Raw genomic sequence first — 23,456 nt, 5'->3', positions numbered from 1 at the left:
CAGGGAGAAAAGCACAGGACACAGGTCGGGGGGGGCGTGGCCCGGAGCAGGTGGGGCCGGGACAGAGCACGCAGGTGCGGGGCAGGGGGGCACCAAGAAGCCGAGGAACGCCGCGAACAGGGCTGAGAGGACAGTGAGGGCGAGAGCCAAAGCTGGGGCAGAAGGGGCAACCGACCACGGGCTGCTCGGCTGGGGGCCGTCAGCACGGCCCCACCCGTGGTCGGGGTCCTCCAGTCACTGGATCCAGGAGTGGTAGCCTTTCGCCTGGCTGCGCCCTGAGATGACAGCCGACCACGGGCTGCTCGGCTGGGGGCCGCCGGCACGGCCCCACCAGTGGTCGGGGTCCTCCAGTCACTGGATCCAGGAGTGGTAGCCTTTCGCCTGGCTGTGCCCTGAGATGACAGCCGACCACGGGCTGCTAGTTGTCCACGGGCTCCAGTGGTCTTGGTCCTGGGGTGACAGATGGTATCCATTTCAGTTCCGTTGGTTTTGCTGATCGGCATTGCTGATGGACATGGCCTTGAGTTAAGTTTTCCCACAAGCTCTGGGAGGATGGCTCTGTAAAAGAAGGCTCTAGATTTGGACTTCAGTAGCTCCCACAGTTCCACATCTGGTTCTATCCGCTCTATGTGTACATCATGTTCTGACCATACAACAAATCTGCGAACTACCTGTTGCTTATTAGGAGCTGTGTCTGGATTTGATAATAGTAGGCATGTGAATGTTTGAGCTGTAATTTGCCATTTGAGTCCTCCAAACAGAATCTGCTGTCTACACATTCCTTCAGGCTGGCACATTCTCGTGCACAAAATGGGAATTTCACTTCCACTACACCATCACCACAGCAATCACAATGAATCATCCCATCAGGTGTAGCCCCCATGTGAAGCAGCTCTGGATTGATTACCAAACCACTTGTTTCACATGTAAAGTTTGTGAAACAAAACGTGTGAAATCATCTGCTGACAATAGTAACTTAGTGCGTGCTGTTCATGATCGCATCCCCAAGCGGTTGCTTTGGTTGTAAACCCAGTGCTCAGAGGGTAACAGATGCTTTTGATGAGACTTGGTGATGGACTCTCCAGAGGTGTGCAACAAACAGCTTTCATGCGTGAGGCTGTAACTCTGCCAGCCCTATATCTGTGCCAGACTTTGCTCTTAGACTGTCCTCTTGTCTGCTGTTCAATCGCGTCAGCTTGCCTTTGAGTAATGTCAACTTCTATAGCACTGCAATTTAGAAGTAACTCATCACTTGCCATGGATACACACTGTTCGTCAAATAGCTCACTCAGGGGCTGGGATGTACTGGTATTTGTAACTGGAGCATAGAGCTCAGCATAGTCTGGCAAGACAGAGAGTAAGACCGCTTTGTCACCAGTGGCATTTAACTGACTAAAAAAGGAAGCCATCTCCTCATCGGTTGGCTCTGACACATCGGGTAGCTTTTTTCCTTTATATTCTGTTGACGTTTCTTCTAACAATGCTTTGTCCAGCTTGCGGTTGACGTGTGACATTTTTTCTACCTTACTTTGGTTCGGTTCCACCCGGCAAAAGCCAATAAGCTGGTTGTTGGGTCACCGTCTCTGAGTCACGGAGTGTTACAGCTGCCTTCACTGCAAAAAGAACTGCTCAAACATGGCTGCAAGTCTCCCCTAAAGTAGAGTAGATAGAGAAACGTATTATCCCGGGGGGAAATTTGTAGTACAACCAGCAAACACATATGACAGGGGATTAAAGAACACACAACATAAATACAAAGAGAATGTACAACACTGTCAGCACCTAGTCCTGCCATGCATGTACAGTGGGCAGCCAGGATTAAGCCCTCTTCTTGGGCAATCACCCATGGCTTCAGGGGCGGGGCACTTAGCTTCTGACTGTGCTTCACCTGTGTCGAGATAAGAACACAAATTGTGTAGTAGTTATGTCATTTTTGTGCACACAATAGTTTTAGGTCAGAAGTGGCAGATTCTGTTTAGGAGTCAAATGGTGATTAGGCTACAACTTATTCATTCACATGGTAACTATTCTTCAAGTCTAGACTGCTGCTCGCATAACAAGTGTAGCTGGAGATTGCTCTCTGGTCTAGCAGCAAGTTGCATCTCATGTGGCATTAGCTAACGTTAACTGACTAACGTTAGCTAGCATGTATTGGCATTGCATCAAGCCTAGGTTTGTGTAACTATTTTGCCCAACTCTTGTAGGTAAAATTAGCTGTGTAGCTAAAGCTTTCACTGACAGCATACCAGCTGAGCTTTAATAACGTTGTTAGCTAACATTAACTAACTACCCTAGTTAGGCTAACGTTAACGTTAGCTAGTCAACTTACGTTAGCAAATTGCCAACCATTGGATCATAATTGGTGGCCCAGCCGCGAAGCGGCGCAGCCACCTCAAGGGTTTCTACCTTTTTGGTGGTCAAGCCGCGAAGCGGCGAAGCCACCTTAAGGGTTTCTACCTTTTCTTATAATTAGGATTCCTCCGTAAGGAGGAAACCTATTGTTATTGTTAGTTTTATTATTATTAGGATTCCTCCGTAAGGAGGAAACCTATTGTTATTGTTAGTTTTATTATTATTATTATTATTATTATAGTTCCATGGGAGTCAATGGCAGCCCCTAGAACCCTTGGATAACTTTTTGTGAAATTTGGCACACTCATTAAGGACAGTTCCTTCTATACCTACACCAAGTTTCATGTATCCCATTAGACCACTCTAGCGCCACCAATGGGTCAAAGTTGGACTTGTGTTTACACACGCAACTTTTGAACCGTATGACTGATTTTCAAAAACGAGGTACCATTGGATTCTCTGGATCAAGACGAGTTCAACGCACCCTATGACGGCAATTTCCGGCAATTTCAGGCAATTGTGGGCTGACCAAGCCCCCACTCATTGCTTGGTCTTTAGCAAAGGCCCATGTGGATCTTGATGGTATTGCATTTCAGATTTTGTATGCAATGGTAAAAAGTTCTCAAAATCCTGAAACATTGATAGTATAGGCCAAGAGTAACTACCAAATCACAAATGGCCCAATATCACCCATAAGTGACGCTACAGGCCACGCCCTGATTCACAAAGATACAAGGCTTTCTGGAATGGGTAGGCTCACCAAGCCCCCTCCCTTCACTCCTTGGCTTGAAATAAAAGCCCTTGTGGATCTTGATGGTATTGCATTTCAGATTTGGTATCCCATTGGTAAGTCTACAGCATGGATGTTTCTATACAGTGACAATTTGTGAAGAATATACATTTTTCAATGGTTCGCAATGTTTTGGAGGAATCCGCCATTGCTGCTTGCAGCTATATTTAGGATTCCTCCGTAAGGAGGAAACCTATTGTTATTGTTAGTTTTATTATTATTAGGTTCCTCCGGTAGGAGGGAACCTATTGTTATTGTTGGTATTCTTATTATTATTTTTCTTCTCCTTGCGCCCCAATATCTCAAAAAGTCCCTGGTCATAAATTTTCTAATTTGGCACATTGATACTACATCCAAGTGGGTACCCCCACACCAAATATGGGCCACATCGGACCATAGGGGGCGCCACAGGCCACGCCCAAAAGTCCGATTTTCAAAGTGATGGCATTTCCACCCCATTGCTCCAATTCTTCTGAAACTTGGTGTGCAAGGCTCATTTTTCATGAGGAACAAAAAAACCTCAAGGACCCATAAGGTCCGCCGTGATGGATTTTCCTGTACTGTGATAATTTGGGAAAACCTTCAAAATTCCTCTTCTCTTGAACCAAAGGTGAAATTGACTTGAAATTTGGTACAGATATGTATCATTGACGTATTTAAAAACTTTACTTAAGGCAATTGAATCAAGTACAAAATGGCTGAAATGGGTGTATTTATGTAAATGTCCACATTGCCTCAATATGTTTGTGTCACTAAATCAAATGTATTTTTGAAGGATGGTTCAAACCTAATAAGCTTTAAGGTGACATGCCCCTGAAGTCCCATGCAAAGTTTCACCTTGATATGTTGAAATATGACTGAATTACAGCTGTTTGAACTTGGACCAAATCTGACAATGCTCGCCATTGGAGAAACAGCTTTTTTTAATTATCCAGTTATTGAACTTTGTGTATTCCATGCCTGGGAATGGCTCAATTGGCTGAGATGTTGTGCTGGTAATCAAGGTTCAATACCAGTCAGAGGCATAGTTTTTAATTTTTTATTCTGACCAAACGGTTTCTAGTCTCCCGATAAATCCTCCGGTTGTAAAACATAGCAATACGTGTTTATTTGAGGCCATCACAACACTCTGATCATCTGTTTAGCGAGACTGTGCAAACCACTGCAAAACAAGACAGGTTCACCACAGTAGCTAGATACTTGTAGTCTATGCATGGTAGAGATAACTCTAATGGTTATCTCTAATGAAGTAAATTGATTGTTCAGGTGGATCCCTTGCCTGTTGCACAAATTAATTTCAGTAACCCGGAAGTCAGGTGGCTGAGCGGTTAGGGAGTTGGGCTAGTAATCTGAAGGTTACCGGTTCGATTCCTGGCTCTGCAAAATGACGGTGTGTCCTTGGGCAAGGCACTTCACCCTACTTGCCTCAGGGGGAATGTCCCTGTACTTACTGTAAGTCTCTCTGGATATGAGCGTCTGCTAAATGTAAATGTAAAATGTAACCTAAGCCAGGACACATTCCCACTGATGCTAGGCATGATTTAAAATTCCCTTCCATGACAAGTTATGGCACTCCAAACAACCTGTGTAAAAAACCATGAGAAAGTTATTCTTTACAGCAGCAACCCAGTCATCGCCGTTGTCCCGTTTTTATAGGAAATGTACAAGCAGTTTCAACTTAGGCTGAATCTAACAACGCTTACCACAGGAGAAACAGCTTACTTTTTTATACAGTAGCTGAACATGACAATATTCAACACTAAGAATAGCTCAATGGGCTGGGGTGGTGACCTGTATCAGTTTGTAGGTTGGAATCAGGTTGTAGGTTGGAATCCAGCCATAGTCTTTTGGCCTGTCATAATTTCGATTATCTGTTTAGTTCAACCGGAAGCATAAACGTGTTTTGGCTAATAACTTGAAGTTTTTACCTTAATAAAGTAATTTATTTGTCTCTTGATGTCTTGTGAGATATCAAGCCTGACCATTGATAACTTTTCATAATAACCGAATTGACGCGGCCGCCATTTTGGATTTCATGGAAAAGTGTAAAAACCTTTTGGACGCCCCAATTTTTGTCCAATGTTTACCAAATTTGGCAAAGATGATCTTTAGACCCAGCTTCACAAAAGCAATCAGATGAATTTTCAATTTTCAAAAACGTTTGTTCGGTAGAGACGATCAAAAGCGGTGGCAAAGCCGCCAAACGAGGCGCAAGAGCATATCTCAGCAACCATTTGCGCGATTGTCACCAGACTTGGGTTCCATCGTTCCCATGAGGAGCAGAGGAGGCCTGCAGTGTTATACCAGAAAAATAACTTTGAACTCTCAGTACTCTTGAACGCAAACATATATTTCAACCAAACTTGGTGTGTTGCATGAGTGCAACAGGTTGTTGTGACTTAATTGTTGCACAAGTGCTATGGAGGCCATGTCCTGCTCTGGACTGCTTGGCCCCTCCATTGCTGCTTGCAGCTATATTTAGGATTCCTCCGTAAGGAGGAAACCTATTGTTATTGTTAGTTTTATTATTATTATTATTATTCTAGTTCCATGGGAGTCAATGGCAGCCCCTAGAACCCTTGGATAACTTTTTGTGAAATTTGGCACACTCATTAAGGACAGTTCCTTCTATACCTACACCAAGTTTCATGTATCCCATTAAACCACTGTAGCGCCACCAATGGGTCAAAGTTGGACTTGTGGTTACACACGCAACTTTTGAACCGTATGACTGATTTTCAAAAATGAGGTACCATTGGATTCCCTGGATCAAGACGAGTTCAACGCACTCTATGACGTCAATTTCCGGTTATATAGATTTTCCGCTATTTCCGGTTGTATCAAAAACCTTTGAAAGCCTACTCCTCCTACAATTTTTGTCATATCTTCTTCAAACTGACCATAGATGATCTTCAGACCAAGCCTCACAAAATTTATCCCATGGCGTTTTGATTTTCTAAACCGTTTGTCCGGCACAGCCAATCAAAATCAGCAAAAAAGTAACCAAACAGGAACTTGGGTCAAATCTCAGTAAATCTTTGAGATATCAACACTAAACTTGGTATATCGGTGGACGACACTACAACATGTTACCATGTGCAAAGGCAACTTCATATCTCAAAAAATGATTGATATAAAGCAAATCGAATTTATCGCTAACGCTAAAATAATGCTTTACACATCCGCCGGTCAAAAACTGATACTTTGATTCAATCACAAGTTCATATGAAGACTCTTGAGAATGTTTAGTACACAAATCTGAGGAAAAGTTGACTGTAACATGAAAATTCGATTTTATGTGAATATTTGAAACATGCATGCTTGGCTAATTGCTAACGAAATTTTCAATGAAATGTCTCCCCTGCTCTTCAGTGCGCGCGTGCTCCACATTCTCACACACTCAGCCTTTCCCTTGACACACGCGCGGGCTTGGCGAGACGCATACACAACATTTCAGGCAATTGTGGGCTGACCAAGCCCCCACTCATTCCTTGGCTTGAAGTGAAGGCCCTTGTGGATCTTGATGGTAATGCATTTTAGAAAAAGTTCTCAAAATCCTGAAACATTGATAGTAGAGGCCAGGAGTAACTACCACACCACAAATGACGCACCATTATCCATAGGTGGCGCTACGGCCAAGCCCCAATTTTCCATTTACAAAGTGATGCCATTCGCATCCCATTTGTCCCAAAATTCTGAAATTCATTAGATATACCTTTGTCTCATGAGGAACAAAAAAGCCTCAATAACCTATAACGGCCGCCATATTGGATTCTTTTGTACAATAAAGATTTAGGAAACACGTTTTTTTGCTACTTCTCCTACAATTTCTGTCCAATCTTCCCCAGAATTGGCAGGTATCATCGTCAGAGCAACCCTCACTGAATTCTTCAACAGATTTTTGAATTTCAAAACCGTTTGTCCGGTACAGCCAATCAAAATCGTCAACAAAGCAACCAAACAGGAAGTTGGATCAAATCTCAGCAAATCTTTGAAATATCACCACCAAACTTGGTGTGTCACGTGAAAGACACTACATCATGTTCCCATGTGAGAAGGCAAATTAATATCTTAAAAAATGATTGAAATAAAGGAAATCTAATTTATTTCTAACGCGCAAATAATGCTTTACACATTCGCCGGTGCAAAACTGATACTCTGATACAATCACAAGTTCATGAAGACTCTTGAGAATGTTTAGTACACAAATCTCAGAAAAAGTTGACTGTAAGGTGAAAAGTTGAATTTTGGTGAATATTTGAAAAATGCATGCTTGGCTAATTGTTAAGGAAATTTCTAATTAAATGATGAAATTATTTGCGTCAAACAATAATTATATCTATCACATAGAGACATACACACACAAAAAATCAATGTTAAACTAAATCAATTTTGCACACCGGATTCGCCACAGTCTTGTGCTCGTTGCTATGATACACAGGACTCACAGTGAATTGATGACCAATTAAAATTGTGCGTTTTCCGATAGTGATGATCATAGACATAGACAGTAAAAGAAGCAATGCGTTTTTCTCTCACGCTGAGCTGAAATGGCGGAAACAACTAGAAAAGGTAATTGTTACTTGTTACATACTTTCTTAATTTCTATGTTGCATACTCAGACGTTTGTTAGATCTTCAGTTTTTGGAAGTAAGAATGCCGTTTTGTCAGGACTAGGGTTTTGTCGATATTTTTGTACTCTTTTAAAACTTGGAAATTTTGAGATCTAGTAAATCAGTATAACATAAACATCTGTAGACATGAAGTGGCAGCTTCAGGCATTTGTAGCTATTAACATTTTGGCGGCTGTAGCAGCCATTTAGGTTTTGGCTGAGCTGGCTAGCCAGCCAATAACTTCATCAGCCAGCCATTATTCTCAAAACAAATGGCTTCGGGGTCTAGCTCACCAAGCCCCCTCCCTTCACTCCTTGGCTTGAAATAAAAGCCCTTGTGGATCTTGATGGTATTGCATTTCAGATTTGGTATCCCATTGGTAAGTCTGCAGCATGGAATTTTACAGTGACAATTTGTAAAGAATATACATTTTTCAGTGGTTTGCAATGTTTGGAGGAATCCGCCATTGCTGCTTGCAGCTATATTTAGGATTCCTCCGTAAGGAGGAAACCTATTGTTATTGTTAGTTTTATTAGGATTCCTCCGTAAGGAGGAAACCTATTGTTATTGTTAGTTTTATTATTATTATTATTATTATTATTATTATTATTATTATTATTCTAGTTCCATGGGAGTCAATGGCAGCCCCTAGAACCCTTGGATAACTTTTTGTTAAATTTGGCACACTCATTAAGGACAGTTCCTTCTATACCTACACCAAGTTTCATGTATCCCATCAGACCACTCTAGCGCCACCAATGGGTCAAAGTTGGACTTGTGTTTACACACGCAACTTTTGAACCGTATGACTGATTTACAAAAATGAGGTACCATTGGATTCCCTGGATGAAGACGAGTTCAACGCACCCTATGACGTCAATTTCCGGTTGTATAGATTTTCCGCTATTTCCGGTTGTATCAAAAACCTTTGAAAGCCTACTCCTCCTACAATTATTGTCATATCTTCTTCAAAATGACCATAGATGATCTTCAGACCAAGCCTCACAAAAGTTATCCCATGGCGTTTTGATTTTCTAAACCGTTTGTCCGGCACAACCAATCAAAATCAGCAAAAAAGTAACCAAACAGGAACTTGGGTCAAATCTCAGCAAATCTTTGAGATATCAACACTAAACTTGGTATATCGGTGGACGACACTACAACATGTTACCATGTGCAAAGGCAACTTCATATCTCAAAAGATGATTGATATAAAGCAAATCGAATTTATCGCTAACGCTAAAATAATGCTTTACACATCCGCCGGTCAAAAACTGATACTTTGATTCAATCACAAGTTCATATGAAGACTCTTGAGAATGTTTAGTACACAAATCTGAGGAAAAGTTGACTGTAACATGAAAAGTCGATTTTATGTGAATATTTGAAACATGCATGCTTGGCTAATTGCTAACGAAATTTTCAATGAAATGTCTCCCCTGCTCTTCAGCGCGCGCGTGCTCCACATTCTCACACACTCAGCCTTTCCCTTGACACACGCGCGGGCTTGGCGAGACGCATACACAACATTTCAGGCAATTGTGGGCTGACCAAGCCCCCACTCATTCCTTGGCTTGAAGTGAAGGCCCTTGTGGATCTTGATGGTAATGCATTTTAGAAAAAGTTCTCAAAATCCTGAAACATTGATAGTATAGGCCAGGAGTAACTACCACACCACAAATGACGCACCATTATCCATAGGTGGCGCTACGGCCAAGCCCCAATTTTCCATTTACAAAGTGATGCCATTCGCATCCCATTTGTCCCAAAATTCTGAAATTCATTAGATATGCCTTATTTCTCATGAGGAACAAAAAAGCCTCAATAACCTATAACGGCCGCCATATTGGATGTTTTTGTACAATAAAGATTTAGGAAACACGTTTTTTTGCTACTTCTCCTACAATTCTTGTCCAATCTTCCCCAGAATTGGCAGGTATCATCGTCAGAGCAACCCTCACTGAATTCTTTAACAGATTTTTGAATTTCAAAACCGTTTGTCCGGTACAGCCAATCAAAATCGTCAACAAAGCAACCAAACAGGAAGTTGGATCAAATCTCAGCAAATCTTTGAAATATCAACACCAAACTTGGTGTGTCACGTGAAAGACACTACGTCATGTTCCCATGTAGGAAGGCAAATTAATATCTTCAAAAATGATTGAAATGAAGGAAATCAAATTTATTTCTAACGCTAAAATAATGCTTTACACATCCGCCAGTCAAAAAACTCTGATTCAATCACAAGTTCATGAAGACTTTTGAGAATGTTTAGTACACAAATCTCAGAAAAAGTTGACTGTAAGATGAAAAGTTGAATTTAGGTGAATATTTGAAAAATGCATGCTTGGCTAATTGTTAAGGAAATTTCCAATGAAATGTCTCCCCTGCTCCTCAGCACGCGCGCTCCACATTCTCACACACTCAGCCTTTCCCTTGACACACGCACAAGCTTGGCGAGACACATACACAACATTTCAGGCAATTGTGGGCTGACCAAGCCCCACTCATTGCTTGGTCTTTAGCAAAGGACCATGTGGATCTTGATGGTATTGCATTTCCGATTTTGTATGCAATGGTAAAAAGTTCTCAAAATCCTGAAACATTGATAGTATAGGCCAAGAGTAACTACCACACCACAAATGGCCCAATATCACCCATAAGTGACGCTACAGGCCACGCCCTGGTACACAAAGATACAAGGCTTTCTGGAATGGGTAGGCTCACCAAGCCCCCTCCCTTCACTCCTTGGCTTGAAATAAAAGCCCTTGTGGATCTTGATGGTATTGCATTTCAGATTTGGTATCCCATTGGTAAGTCTGCAGCATGGATTTTTACAGTGACAATTTGTGAAGAATATAAATTTTTCAGTGGTTTGCAATGTTTGGAGGAATCCGCCATTGCTGCTTGCAGTTATATTTAGGATTCCTCCGTAAGGAGGAAACCTATTGTTATTGTTAGTTTTATTATTATTATTATTATTATTATTATTATTATTCTAGTTCCATGGGAGTCAATGGCAGCCCCTAGAACCCTTGGATAACTTTTTGTTAAATTTGGCACACTCATTAAGGACAGTTCCTTCTATACCTACACCAAGTTTCATGTATCCCATCAGACCACTCTAGCGCCACCAATGGGTCAAAGTTGGACTTGTGTTTACACACGCAACTTTTGAACCGTATGACTGATTTACAAAAATGAGGTACCATTGGATTCCCTGGATGAAGACGAGTTCAACGCACCCTATGACGTCAATTTCCGGTTGTATAGATTTTCCGCTATTTCCGGTTGTATCAAAAACCTTTGAAAGCCTACTCCTCCTACAATTATTGTCATATCTTCTTCAAAATGACCATAGATGATCTTCAGACCAAGCCTCACAAAAGTTATCCCATGGCGTTTTGATTTTCTAAACCGTTTGTCCGGCACAACCAATCAAAATCAGCAAAAAAGTAACCAAACAGGAACTTGGGTCAAATCTCAGCAAATCTTTGAGATATCAACACTAAACTTGGTATATCGGTGGACGACACTACAACATGTTACCATGTGCAAAGGCAACTTCATATCTCAAAAGATGATTGATATAAAGCAAATCGAATTTATCGCTAACGCTAAAATAATGCTTTACACATCCGCCGGTCAAAAACTGATACTTTGATTCAATCACAAGTTCATATGAAGACTCTTGAGAATGTTTAGTACACAAATCTGAGGAAAAGTTGACTGTAACATGAAAAGTCGATTTTATGTGAATATTTGAAACATGCATGCTTGGCTAATTGCTAACGAAATTTTCAATGAAATGTCTCCCCTGCTCTTCAGCGCGCGCGTGCTCCACATTCTCACACACTCAGCCTTTCCCTTGACACACGCGCGGGCTTGGCGAGACGCATACACAACATTTCAGGCAATTGTGGGCTGACCAAGCCCCCACTCATTCCTTGGCTTGAAGTGAAGGCCCTTGTGGATCTTGATGGTAATGCATTTTAGAAAAAGTTCTCAAAATCCTGAAACATTGATAGTATAGGCCAGGAGTAACTACCACACCACAAATGACGCACCATTATCCATAGGTGGCGCTACGGCCAAGCCCCAATTTTCCATTTACAAAGTGATGCCATTCGCATCCCATTTGTCCCAAAATTCTGAAATTCATTAGATATGCCTTATTTCTCATGAGGAACAAAAAAGCCTCAATAACCTATAACGGCCGCCATATTGGATGTTTTTGTACAATAAAGATTTAGGAAACACGTTTTTTTGCTACTTCTCCTACAATTCTTGTCCAATCTTCCCCAGAATTGGCAGGTATCATCGTCAGAGCAACCCTCACTGAATTCTTTAACAGATTTTTGAATTTCAAAACCGTTTGTCCGGTACAGCCAATCAAAATCGTCAACAAAGCAACCAAACAGGAAGTTGGATCAAATCTCAGCAAATCTTTGAAATATCAACACCAAACTTGGTAAGATGACTCGGAACCGTCTTCTGAGGATGTCCAATCAATTTGGTGTCATGTGATCGTGTCATGTGATCGGCGTGGCCGCAGGAACCAAAAATGTTTTTTGGCCAATAACTGTTGATTTGTTTGCCTTTAGTTCATGAAAACTCTTGAGAATGTTTAGTACACAAATCTCAGAAAAAGTTGACTGTAAGATGAAAAGTTGAATTTTGGTGAATATTTGAAAAATGCATGCTTGGCTAATTGTTAAGGAAATTTCCAATGAAACGTCTCCCTCTGCTCCTCAGCGCGCGCGCTACACATTCTCACACACTCAGCCTTTCCCTTGACACACGCGCAAGCTTGACGAGACGCATACACAACATTTCAGGCAATTGTGGGCTGACCAAGCCCCCACTCATTGCTTGGTCTTTAGCAAAGGCCCATGTGGATCTTGATGGTATTGCATTTCCGATTTTGTATGCAATGGTAAAAGTTCTCAAAATCCTGAAACATTTATAGTATAGGCCAAGAGTAACTACCACACCACAAATGGCCCAATATCACCCATAAGTGACGCTACAGGCCACGCCCTGATACACAAAGATACAAGGCTTTCTGGAATGGGTAGGCTCAACCAAGCCCCCTCCCTTCACTCCTTGGCTTTAAATAAAAGCCCTTGTGGATCTTGATGGTATTGCATTTCATATTTGGTATCCCATTGGTAAGTCTGCGGCATGGAATTTTACAGTGACTATTTGTAAAGAATATACATTTTTCAGTGGTTTGCAATGTTTGGAGGAATCCGCCATTGCTGCTTGCAGTTATATTTAGGATTCCTCCGTAAGGAGGAAACCTATTGTTATTGTTAGTTTTATTATTATTATTATTATTATTATTATTATTATTCTAGTTCCATGGGAGTCAATGGCAGCCCCTAGAACCCTTGGATAACTTTTTGTGAAATTTGGCACACTCATTAAGGACAGTTCCTTCTATACCTACACCAAGTTTCATGTATCCCATCAGACCACTCTAGCGCCACCAATGGGTCAAAGTTGGACTTGTGTTTACACACGCAACTTTTGAACCGTATGACTGATTTTCAAAAATGAGGTACCATTGGATTCCCTGGATTAAGACGAGTTCAACGCACCCTATGACGTCAATTTCCGGTTATATAGATTTTCCGCTATTTCCGGTTGTATCAAAAACCTTTGAAAGCCTACTCCTCCTACAATTTTTGTCATATCTTCTTCAAAATGACCAGAGATGATCTTCAGACCAAGCCTCACAAAAGTTATCCCATGGCGTTTTGATTTTCTAAACCGTTTGTCCGGCACAGCCAATCAAAATCAGCAAAAAAGTAACCAAACAGGAACTTGGGTCAAATCTCAGCAAATCTTTGAGATATCAACACTAAACTTGGTATATCGGTGGACGACACTACAACATGTTACCATGTGCAAAGGCAACTTCATATCTCAAAAAATGATTGATATAAAGCAAATCGAATTTATTGCTCACGCTAAAATAATGCTTTACACATCCGCCGGTCAAAAACTGATACTTTGATTCAATCACAAGTTCATATGAAGACTCTTGAGAATGTTTAGTACACAAATCTGAGGAAAAGTTGACTGTAACATGAAAAGTCGATTTTATGTGAATATTTGAAACATGTATGCTTGGCTAATTGCTAACGAAATTTTCAATGAAATGTCTCCCCTGCTCTTCAGCGCGCGCGTGCTCCACATTCTCACACACTCAGCCTTTCCCTTGACACACGCGCGGGCTTGGCGAGACGCATACACAACATTTCAGGCAATTGTGGGCTGACCAAGCCCCCACTCATTCCTTGGCTTGAAGTGAAGGCCCTTGTGGATCTTGATGGTAATGCATTTTAGAAAAAGTTCTCAAAATCCTGAAACATTGATAGTATAGGCCAGGAGTAACTACCACACCACAAATGACGCACCATTATCCATAGGTGGCGCTACGGCCAAGCCCCAATTTTCCATTTACAAAGTGATGCCATTCGCATCCCATTTGTCCCAAAATTCTGAAATTCATTAGATATGCCTTATTTCTCATGAGGAACAAAAAAGCCTCAATAACCTATAACGGCCGCCATATTGGATTTTTTTGTACAATAAAGATTTAGGAAACACGTTTTTTCGCTACTTCTCCTACAATTTTTGTCCAATCTTCCCCAGAATTGGCAGGTATCATCGTCAGAGCAACCCTCACTGAATTCTTCAACAGATTTTTGAATTTCAAAACCGTTTGTCCGGTACAGCCAATCAAAATCGTCAACAAAGCAACCAAACAGGAAGTTGTATCAAATCTCAGCAAATCTTTGAAATATCACCACCAAACTTGGTGTGTCACGTGAAAGACACTACATCATGTTCCCATGTGAAAAGGCAAATTAATATCTTAAAAAATGATTGAAATAAAGGAAATCTAATTTATTTCTATCTAACGCTAAAATAATGCTTTACACATCCGCCAGTCAAAAAACTCTGATTAAATCACATGTTCATAAAGACTCTTGAGAATGTTTAGTACACAAATCTCAGAAAAAGTTGACTGTTACATGAAAAGTTGAAATTTGGTGAATATTTGAAAAATGCATGCTTGGCTAATTGTTAAGGAAATTTCCAATGAAATGTCTCCCCTGCTCCTCAGCGCGCGCGCTCCACATTCTCACACACTCAGCCTTTCCCTTGACACACGCGCAAGCTTGACGAGACGCATACACAACATTTCAGGCAATTGTGGGCTGACCAAGCCCCCACTCATTGCTTGGTCTTTAGCAAAGGCCCATGTGGATCTTGATGGTATTGCATTTCCGATTTTGTATGCAATGGTAAAAGGTTCTCAAAATCCTGAAACATTTATAGTATAGGCCAAGAGTAACTACCACACCACAAATGGCCCAATATCACCCATAAGTGACGCTACAGGCCACGCCCTGATACACAAAGATACAAGGCTTTCTGGAATGGGTAGGCTCAACCAAGCCCCCTCCCTTCTCTCCTTGGGTTGAAATAAAAGCCCTTGTGGATCTTGATGGTATTGCATTTCATATTTGGTATCCCATTGGTAAGTCTGCAGCATGGAATTTTACAGTGACTATTTGTAAAGAATATACATTTTTCAGTGGTTTTCAATGTTTGGAGGAATCCGCCATTGCTGCTTGCAGTTATATTTATTATTATTATTCTAGTTCCATGGGAGTCAATGGCAGCCCCTAGAACCCTTGGATAACTTTTTGTTAAATTTGGCACACTCATTAAGGACAGTTCCTTCTATACCTACACCAAGTTTCATGTATCCCATCAGACCACTCTAGCGCCACCAATGGGTCAAAGTTGGACTTGTGTTTACACACGCAACTTTTGAACCGTATGACTGATTTTCAAAAATGAGGTACCATTGGATTCCCTGGATCAAGACGAGTTCAACGCACCCTATGACGTCAATTTCCGGTTATATAGATTTTCCGCTATTTCCGGTTGTATCAAAAACCTTTGAAAGCCTACTCCTCCTACAATTTTTGTCATATCTTCTTCAAAATGACCAGAGATGATCTTCAGACCAAGCCTCACAAAAGTTATCCCATGGCGTTTTGATTTTATAAACCGTTTGTCCGGCACAGCCAATCAAAATCAGCAAAAAAGTAACCAAACAGGAACTTGGGTCAAATCTCAGCAAATCTTTGAGATATCAACACTAAACTTGGTATATCGGTGGACGACACTACAACATGATACCATGTGCAAAGGCAACTTCATATCTCAAAAAATGATTGATATAAAGCAAATCGAATTTATCGCTAACGCTAAAATAATGCTTTACACATCCGCCGGTCAAAAACTGATACTTTGATTCAATCACAAGTTCATATGAAGACTCTTGAGAATGTTTAGTACACAAATCTGAGGAAAAGTTGACTGTAACATGAAAAGTCGATTTTATGTGAATATTTGAAACATGCATGCTTGGCTAATTGCTAACGAAATTTTCAATGAAATGTCTCCCCTGCTCTTCAGCGCGCGCGTGCTCCACATTCTCACACACTCAGCCTTTCCCTTGACACACGCGCGGGCTTGGCGAGACGCATACACAACATTTCAGGCAATTGTGGGCTGACCAAGCCCCCACTCATTCCTTGGCTTGAAGTGAAGGCCCTTGTGGATCTTGATGGTAATGCATTTTAGAAAAAGTTCTCAAAATCCTGAAACATTGATAGTATAGGCCAGGAGTAACTACCACACCACAAATGATGCACCATTATCCATAGGTGGCGCTACGGCCAAGCCCCAATTGTCCATTTACAAAGTGATGCCATTCGCATCCCATTTGTCCCAAAATTCGGAAATTCATTAGATATGCCTTATTTCTCATGAGGAACAAAAAAGCCTCAATAACCTATAATGGCCGCCATATTGGATTTTTTTGTACAATAAAGATTTAGGAAACACGTTTTTTTGCTACTTCTCCTACAATTTTTGTCCAATCTTCCCCAGAATTGGCAGGTATCATCGTCAGAGCAACCCTCACTGAATTCTTCAACAGATTTTTGAATTTCAAAACCGTTTGTCCGGTACAGCCAATCAAAATCGTCAACAAAGCAACCAAACAGGAAGTTGGATCAAATCTCAGCAAATCTTTGAAATATCACCACCAAACTTGGTGTGTCACGTGAAAGACACTACATCATGTTCCCATGTGAGAAGGCAAATTAATATCTTAAAAAATGATTGAAATAAAGGAAATCTAATTTATTTCTATCTAACGCTAAAATAATGCTTTACACATCCGCCAGTCAAAAAACTCTGATTCAATCACAAGTTCATATGAAGACTCTTGAGAATGTTTAGTACACAAATCTGAGAAAAGGTTGACTGTGAGATGAAAAGTCGATTTTATGTGAATATTTGAAACATGCATGCTTGGCTAATTGCTAACGAAAATTTCAATGAAATGTCTCCCCTGCTCTTCAGCGCGCGCGTGCTCCACATTCTCACACACTCAGCCTTTCCCTTGACACACGCGCGGGCTTGGCGAGACGCATACACAACATTTCAGGCAATTGTGGGCTGACCAAGCCCCCACTCATTGCTTGGTCTTTAGCAAAGGCCCATGTGGATCTTGATGGTATTGCATTTCCGATTTTGTATGCAATGGTAAAAAGTTCTCAAAATCCTGAAACATTGATAGTATAGGCCAAGAGTAACTACCACACCACAAATGGCCCAATATCACCCATAAGTGACGCTACAGGCCACGCCCTGATACACAAAGATACAAGGCTTTCTGGAATGGGTAGGCTCACCAAGCCCCCTCCCTTCACTCCTTGGCTTGAAATAAAAGCCCTTGTGGATCTTGATGGTATTGCATTTCAGATTTGCTATCCCATTGGTAAGTCTACGGCATGGATGTTTCTATACAGTGACAATTTGTGAAGAATATACATTTTTCAATGGTTCGCAATGTTAGGAGGAATCCGCCATTGCTGCTTGCAGCTATATTTAGGATTCCTCCGTAAGGAGGAAACCTATTGTTATTGTTAGTTTTATTATTATTATTATTATTATTATTATTCTAGTTCCATGGGAGTCAATGGCAGCCCCTAGAACCCTTGGATAACTTTTTGTGAAATTTGGCACACTCATTAAGGACAGTTCCTTCTATACCTACACCAAGTTTCATGTATCCCATCAGACCACTCTAGCGCCACCAATGGGTCAAAGTTGGACTTGTGTTTACACACGCAACTTTTGAACCGTATGCCTTATTTTCAAAAATTAGGTACCATTGGATTCCCTGGATCAAGACGAGTTCAACGCACCCTATGACGTAAATTTCCGGTTATATAGATTTTCCGCTATTTCCGGTTGTATCAAAAACCTTTGAAAGCCTACTCCTCCTACAGTTTTTGTCATATCTTCTTCAAAATGACCAGAGATGATCTTCAGACCAAGCCTCACAAAAGTTATCCCATGGCGTTTTGATTTTCTAAACCGTTTGTCCGGCACAGCCAATCAAAATCAGCAAAAAAGTAACCAAACAGGAACTTGGGTCAAATCTCAGCAAATCTTTGAGATATCAACACTAAACTTGGTATATCGGTGGACGACACTACAACATGTTACCATGTGCAAAGGCAACTTCATATCTCAAAAAATGATTGATATAAAGCAAATCGAATTTATCGCTAACGCTAAAATAATGCTTTACACATCCGCCGGTCAAAAACTGATACTTTGATTCAATCACAAGTTCATATGAAGACTCTTGAGAATGTTTAGTACACAAATCTGAGGAAAAGTTGACTGTAACATGAAAAGTCGATTTCATGTGAATATTTGAAACATGCATGCTTGGCTAATTGCTAACGAAAATTTCAATGAAATGTCTCCCCTGCTCTTCAGCGCGCGCGTGCTCCACATTCTCACACACTCAGCCTTTCCCTTGACACGCGCGCGGGCTTGGCGAGACGCATACACAACATTTCAGGCAATTGTGGGCTGACCAAGCCCCCACTCATTCCTTGGCTTGAAGTGAAGGCCCTTGTGGATCTTGATGGTAATGCATTTTAGAAAAAGTTCTCAAAATCCTGAAACATTGATAGTATAGGCCAGGAGTAACTACCACACCACAAATGACGCACCATTATCCATAGGTGGCGCTACGGCCAAGCCCCAATTTTCCATTTACAAAGTGATGCCATTCGCATCCCATTTGTCCCAAAATTGTGAAATTCATTAGATATGCCTTATTTCTCATGAAGAACAAAAAAGCCTCAATAACCTATAACGGCCGCCATATTGGATTTTTTTGTACAATAAAGATTTAGGAAACACGTTTTTTTGCTACTTCTCCTACAATTTTTGTCCAATCTTCCCCAGAATTGGCAGGTATCATCGTCAGAGCAACCCTCACTGAATTCTTCAACAGATTTTTGAATTTCAAAACCGTTTGTCCGGTACAGCCAATCAAAATCGTCAACAAAGCAACCAAACAGGAAGTTGGATCAAATCTCAGCAAATCTTTGAAATATCACCACCAAACTTGGTGTGTCACGTGAAAGACACTACATCATGTTCGCATGTGAGAAGGCAAATTAATAACTTAAAAAATGATTGAAATAAAGGAAATCTAATTTATTTCTATCTAACGCTAAAATAATGCTTTACACATCCGCCAGTCAAAAAACTCTGATTCAATCACATGTTCATAAAGACTCTTGAGAATGTTTAGTACACAAATCTCAGAAAAAGTTGACTGTAACATGAAAAGTTGAATTTTGGTGAATATTTGAAAAATGCATGCTTGGCTAATTCTTAAGGTAATTTCCAATGAATTTTCTCCCCTGCTCCTCAGCGCGCGCGCTCCACATTCTCACACACTCAGCCTTTCCCTTGACACACGCGCAAGCTTGGCGAGACGCATACACAACATTTCAGGCAATTGTGGGTTGACCAAGCCCCCACTCATTGCTTGGTCTTTAGCAAAGGCCCATGTGGATCTTGGTGGTATTGCATTTCCGATTATGTATGCAATGGTAAAAAGTTCACAAAATCCTGAAACATTGATAGTATAGGCCAAGAGTAACTACCACACCACAAATGGCCCAATATCACCCATAAGTGACGCTACAGGCCACGCCCTGATACACAAAGATACAAGGCTTTCTGGAATGGGTAAGCTCACCAAGCCCCCCCTCCCTTCACTCCTTGGCTTGAAATAAAAGCCCTTGTGGATCTTGATGGTATTGCATTTCAGATTTGTTATCCCATTGGTAAGTCTGCAGCATGGATGTTTCTATACAGTGACAATTTGTGAAGAATATACATTTTTCAATGGTTCGCAATCTTAGGAGGAATCCACCATTGCTGCTTGCAGCTATATTTAGGATTCCTCCGTAAGGAGGAAACCTATTGTTATTGTTAGTTTTATTATTATTATTATTATTCTAGTTCCATGGGAGTCAATGGCAGCCCCTAGAACCCTTGGATAACTTTTTGTTAAATTTGGCACACTCATTAAGGACAGTTCTTTCTATACCTACACCAAGTTTCATGTATCCCATCAGACCACTCTAGCGCCACCAATGGGTCAAAGTTGGACTTGTGTTTACACACGCAACTTTTGAACCGTATTACCGATTTTCAAAAATGAGGTACCATTGGATTCCCTGGATCAAGACGAGTTCAACGCACCCTATGACGTCAATTTCCGGTTATATAGATTTTCCGCTATTTCCGGTTGTATCAAAAACCTTTGAAAGCCTACTCCTCCTACAATTTTTGTCATATCTTCTTCAAGATGACCAGAGATGATCTTCAGACCAAGCCTCACAAAAGTTATCCCATGGCGTTTTGATTTTATAAACCGTTTGTCCGGCACAGCCAATCAAAATCAGCAAAAAAGTAACCAAACAGGAACTTGGGTCAAAACTCTGCAAATCTTTGAGATATCAACACTAAACTTGGTATATCGGTGGACGACACTACAACATGTTACCATGTGCAAAGGCAACTTCATATCTCAAAAAATGATTGATATAAAGCAAATCGAATTTATCGCTCACGCTAAAATAATGCTTTACACATCCGACGGTCAAAAACTGATACTTTGATTCAATCACAAGTTCATATGAAGACTCTTGAGAATGTTTAGTACACAAATCTGAGGAAAAGTTGACTGTAACATGAAAAGTCGATTTTATGTGAATATTTGAAAAATGCATGCTTGGCTAATTGCTAATGACATTTCCAATGTAATGTCTCCCTCTGCTCCTCAGCGCGCGCGCGCCACATTCTCACACACTCAGCCTTTCCCTTGACACACGCGCGTGCTTGGCGAGACGCATACACAACATTTCAGGCAATTGTGGGCTGACCAAGCCCCCACTCATTCCTTGGCTTGAAGTGAAGGCCCTTGTGGATCTTGATGGTAATGCATTTTAGAAAAAGTTCTCAAAATCCTGAAACATTGATAGTATAGGCCAGGAGTAACTACCACACCACAAATGACGCACCATTATCCATAGGTGGCGCTACGGCCAAGCCCCAATTGTCCATTTACAAAGTGATGCCATTCGCATCCAATTTGTCCCAAAATTCTGAAATTCATTAGATATCCTCTTCTCCTGTCTAGCCCCCCAGTGGTGGAATCAACTCCCCACCTCCGTCAGAGATACTGACTGTCTCTCCACCTTCAAGAAAAGGCTCAAGACGCACTTGTTCGGGAGTACAACGGTACTTAGGAATTGTTCGCTTGACCCGATGTTAGGTTCCTCAAGGATCACAATGACTCTTGCTTAGAGACTTGTTGCTCTTGTGGATAGTGGTAACTGTTTTAAATTTTTGTTCTCGCTGTGATATATTGTTTTATTACTGTTGCATGCTCTTTTCCACAGGTACACTTGCACTTATAGCGGTTCATGTTGTTTAATTGTAACTTGTTGAACTACATGCTCTTATGGTTCTTCCCTTTGGCACTTACTTTGGTTGTTCACAATGTGTGCTTCATGTTTTGGCTACTCGCGATGTTTTTTGGCTATCTTGTTGTTATGATCAGTGACCTATGCACTTTGTAAAGCTCTCTCTTGGAAGTCGCTTTGGATAAAAGCGTCTGCTAAATGAATAAATGTGAATGTAATGTCTCCCCTGCTCCTCAGCGCGCGCGCTCCACATTCTCACGCACTCAGCCTTTCCCTTGACACACGCGCAAGTTTAGCGAGACGCAAACACAACATTTCAGGCAATTGTGGGCTGACCAAGCCCCCACTCATTGCTTGGTCTTTAGCAAAGGCCCATGTGGATCTTGATGGTATTGCATTTCCGATTTTGTATGCAATGGTAAAAAGTTTTCTAAATCCTGAAACATTGATAGTATATGCCATGAGAAACTACCACACCACAAATGACCCACCATTACCCGTAGGTGGCGCTACAGGCCACGCCCTGATACACAAAGATACAAGGCTTTCTGGAATGGGTAGGCTCACCAAGCCCCCTCCCTTCACTCCTTGGCTTAAAATAAAAGCCCTTGTGGATCTTGATGGTATTGCATTTCAGATTTGGTATCCCATTGGTAAGTCTACAGCATGGATGTTTCTATACAGTGACAATTTGTGAAGAATATAAATTTTTCAATGGTTCGCAATGTTTTGGAGGAATCCGCCATTGCTGCTTGCAGCTATATTTATTATTATTATTCTAGTTCCATGGGAGTCAATGGCAGCCCCTAGAACCCTTGGATAACTTTTTGTGAAATTTGGCACACTCATTAAGGACAGTTCCTTCTATACCTACACCAAGTTTCATGTATCCCATTAGACCACTCTAGCGCCACCAATGGGTCAAAGTTGGACTTGTGTTTACACACGCAACCTTTGAACCGTATGACTGATTTTCAAAAATGAGGTACCATTGGATTCCCTGGATCAAGACGAGTTCAACGCACCATATGACGTCAATTTCCGGTTGTATAGATTTTCCGCTATTTCCGGTTGTATCAAAAACCTTTGAAAGCCTACTCCTCCTACAATTTTTGTCATATCTTCTTCAAAATGACCAGAGATGATCTTCAGACCAAGCCTCACAAAAGTTATCCCATGGCGTTTTGATTTTCTAAACCGTTTGTCCGGCACAGCCAATCAAAATCAGCAAAAAAGTAACCAAACAGGAACTTGGGTCAAATCTCAGCAAATCTTTGAGATATCAAGACTAAACTTGGTATATCGGTGGACGACACTACAACATGTTACCATGTGCAAAGGCAACTTCATATCTCAAAAAATGATTGATATAAAGCAAATCGAATTTATCGCTCATGCTAAAATAATACTTTACACATCCGCCAGTAAAAAACTGATACTCTGATTCAATCACAAGTTCATATGAAGACTCTTGAGAATGTTTAGTACACAAATCTGAGAAAAGGTTGACTGTGAGATGAAAAGTAGATTTTTGGTGAATATTTGAAACATGCATGCTTGGCTAATTGCTAATGAAATTTCCAATGTAATGTCTCCCTCTGCTCCTCAGCGCGCGTGCTCCACATTCTCACACACTCAGCCTTTCCCTTGACACACGCGAAAGCTTGACGAGACGAATACACAACATTTCAGGCAATTGTGGGCTGACCAAGCCCCCACTCATTGCTTGGTCTTTAGCAAAGGCCCATGTGGATCTTGATGGTATTGCATTTCCGATTTTGTATGCAATGGTA

This window comes from Osmerus mordax, chromosome 7 (genome assembly GCF_038355195.1).
Source record: "Osmerus mordax isolate fOsmMor3 chromosome 7, fOsmMor3.pri, whole genome shotgun sequence".
In the NCBI taxonomy this organism is placed as follows: domain Eukaryota; kingdom Metazoa; phylum Chordata; class Actinopteri; order Osmeriformes; family Osmeridae; genus Osmerus; species Osmerus mordax.
Note: the sequence above shows the minus strand (reverse complement) of the source record.